We start from the raw sequence: 3,949 nt of genomic DNA on the forward strand, positions 1-3,949 counted from the left end.
AAATTGTATTATCTGAGAAAAACTTTGCAACTTAATAATTTAATTTGAGCCACATATAAGTACCACATTATATTGTGATTACACATGTAAAGATCCAACAGTTTTAAATGGAAAAAGCACTCAATTTGAAATCTCAGATGTAAGAGGGAGTAGCAGGGCATGGGAGGAGTTTGAGAGGGAAGAAGGATAAATGATGTAAACGTAATCATAATGTATAAAATTATTTTAAAAAGAAATAATAAAGGGGCTGGAGAGCTGAGTCTGTGGTTTAGAGCATGGGTTCAGTTCCCAGCACCCACATGGTTGTTCACAAGCATCCTTAACTCCAGTTAGAGGGAATCTGACTCCTTCTGGTCTCCATCAGCACTGCATGCATGTGGTGCACTTACACATTTGCAGGCTAAACACTCACACACGTGAAACAAAAATGAATACTTTTTTTTGTCATTTTGAGGCAGGATCTCCTTATAGCCCCAGCTGTCCTGGAACTCACTATGTAGAACTCACAAATCCTCTTGCCTCTGCCTCCCAAGTGCTGGGATTAAAGGCATTGCCACCACACCTGGCCAAAAATGAATAGAATTTAAGAGATAATAGTAAAGTAATATATTAAATAAGATGTTATTAATAGGTAAAAAGAATTCAGAAGCTATTTCTATAATAAAGAAGAAAGTCCATGATCACGGTGTAATTTTAATGTCATTTCCAATTTCCATATGCAGTTAGAACATCTGTAAGTTGCATGAATTCTTTGGTTCTGATTTTATATTGATATTAGAGGCTTATCCAAATCAAGCATTTCTCAGAGCAAATAGATCATCTAATCCAAATTCCAGGGAAATATCATTAGAATGGAGTGTCGGTGCAACTATATCAAAATCAAGATGTAGACAGAGATAAAATACTGTAAGTAGGTACACCTATGATAGTACAGTAGTTCTGTAAAATAATACATACTGATAAGCTGTCATTCCATTTTCTAGTTGGCTATCTTATTCATAAAAATGGTACGTGATTTCTTGAGATTTTTCTTAGTAAATAGTATCTTTCCTTGATGTCATTTTGCTATCATATTTTCAATACTTTTACTTCAAAATATTTTATGGCTATATTATAAATTCATAAAACAGTAAACAACAGTTTTGTAATTCAAAGAAATTAGAAGCCTAGGGATTCTGAAATAAGAGTCACTATCAGAGATTAGCCTGGTGACATTTATTTGCAAAAGAAAATCCAGTGCAGTCAGTGAGAAGACAATGAAGAAAAACACAAGGGAAGATATGAGACAAAATGACATGATGAAGGCTCTACTGGGGATCCCTTCAGAGTGAACTAGGAGGCAATTTGGTTGTTGGTTCATATGGGCACTGGGTTGTCAGGTCTTTCCCAGGAGGGTACAATGGGGAATTAGGCTAGCATTACTCCAGGGAAGATGTAAAGGATCAACACTTGGTCTTTCCACTTCTGTCTTCTATTTCCCTTCAGCAATGATTTGTTCAAAGCAGAACAACGTTTCTGCCTTAAATCATCATTCTGCTCATGTGTGGCCATTAAGAAAATGAAACAGCATGCTAATGATGTGAACCATCACTCAAATCAAAACTGAAGGACAATCTCGATCGCATAAAGAACTGACCAAGAGGAGGGGAGACATTGAAGGAGTCCAAGGAAGCACACGACTTTGATCCCAATATTTGCTACTCCCTATGCACTCATATCTGGCAAATGTAGAACACAGGGGTAGAGGTTGAGGCTTATATGATAGCTCCACATCTAGATGGGACACTCTTTCTGTTTTCTCATCCACTGGGCTATAAGGAGTCCAAGCCACATGTACCTACCACCAGGAATTCAACCATGCTTTCTCAGCAACACTTACGTGTACCTTCTCAAACTGTGGGCCCAAATAAATTCTTCCTCCCTTAAATTGAATCTGTCATTAATCCTGTTACATCAATGAAAAAAGTGATTTAATAGACAAAAAGTGAAGTTGTTAGAGTTTGCTCTAAAATCTCCCTCCTTGGAGACACTGTTTAGAGGCATTTATGAAATAAAGAGAGAAGGCGATGGAATATATCATCATAGGTGATTGTCAATAAGAAAGAGAAAAGTAGTCTAAACATACATCATCAATATTAAGACTGTTTATTGGACACAAGTTCAGAAAATTCTCTGTGGGTGGCATTTTGACCCTGTTATAGGATAAGGTAATATAAAGGAAAACTTCATAGGCCAAGTCCAGGCTTCACTGGCTTTAATGATTCTGAAACAGCCTACCACCAAGTTCCTGTTAAACAACATGAAGTCACTACCATTGTGATCATACATTAAAGTAATTATCAACTGCAAAGCAAGTAGTAGTTGTTACTTATTGATAAGCTGTGAGATTTATGAAATCAATCATGGACACAGTAGAAGCAACTGGAGGTAAATAATTATCTCAGATTTTCCTCCATTTCCATCTCTATCTGCTCCAATGCCTCTAGTAATTTTTAATTTCTGAGTTACCTGTACAATGGGTAGACCAGATGAAGAGCTCTTTCTTACTTTTGGATTAACTTGTAATGATAAATATATTAAGGTAACTTTCTAAATTCAATGTATTTTGACCTGTAAACTCTGGAGAGAGTATAAAAACACTATGGCGGCTTTCTAATAGCAAAATGTACAAAACAGGGCTAGCAAGTTGGAGAAGTGGTTAAGAGCACTTGCGCTGTTGCAGAGGGTCTAGTTTGGGTCCAAGCACCCACATGGCCACTTACAACCACTTGTAACAAAATTTCCAGGGATTCCCACAGCCTGTTGTGAGCTCTATGGGCACTGCACAGACATACATGCAGGCAAACACTCATACACATAAAATAAAAACAAGTGTTTAGAAAAAAATACCAAACAAGATAAATATGATATTTACTTTAACAAGAATATTTGCTTTAAATATCTAAGTGATATTATAGTTTTTCATTATTTTCAGATTTAGCTTGCTTCTTCTAGTGACTTACTCTTGATTTATCTTATTACATTTGATGTTATTTAAGGAATTTGTCATTTCCTGTACTCAGGAATTAATAACATAGTATCATTCGTATATTGATTTAGCATGATATTATACCAAATGCTATTTCAACTCATAGTAGTAGCCAGGAGCGTAGCTCAGTGGTAGAGCCAGTGCCTAGTGTCAGTGACATCCAGGTATTCCGTAGTGATTTGGCTTTTGCTTCTCACTTCATACGCTAACCTCAGGAAGAAACCTTCAGTTCTTTCGGTTCCCTGGTTTAAAATACTAATCAGACTGCAAAGCCTCTTCAGTTTGTGCCAAGAACCCACACACCACAACTCTCTTGTTATCACCACTTTCTTGACTCTGATCTTTGTAAGGTCATCAGCAAATGGCAAGTTTCTCAAATAATACAACAAAATAAAATGAACCAAGGCAAAAATCACTAGAAGAAGCAAGCTTAATGACAGTGTTCAGTTTCCATTCTGCCTGACCCCTGGGCAGCACTGGAGGAAGCCATTTCATGTCTCGGACACTGTCCTCTCCTGCTTTTTGATCCATCCTTTAGGAGGACGCTTTGCTTCTCAGTCTCCTTTGCAAGGTAGTTATTTTCTCTCCTCCTAGAGAAAATTTTGAAGAGGCCAGGTTCTTAGTCCTTTGATTTCTGGCAAGTTACGCTGAACTGATGGGCGATCTCAGAGCCTCTTATTGAGCACATGGCTAAACAGTGCCCCAAATATGAATAAGGCTGACTGCTCAGATCTCTGTTTTTGTGTAGCTATCTAGCTGGCATTGGAAAGCATACATTGCCCCCTTCTAAATAGTGACCATACATTTAAAAATAATACTACTACAAGTTTAAGAAGAAAAGGAGGAGAGCTGCCATGACACTTTTTTTCTTTAGTTTCCTCTAGATAAGAGTTACATTGACCATGACTTAATATTGCTGTT

The sequence above is a fragment of the Nannospalax galili genome, unplaced genomic scaffold, assembly GCF_000622305.1.
Source record: "Nannospalax galili isolate Female #2095 unplaced genomic scaffold, S.galili_v1.0 scaffold2707, whole genome shotgun sequence".
Taxonomy (NCBI): Eukaryota; Metazoa; Chordata; class Mammalia; order Rodentia; family Spalacidae; genus Nannospalax; species Nannospalax galili.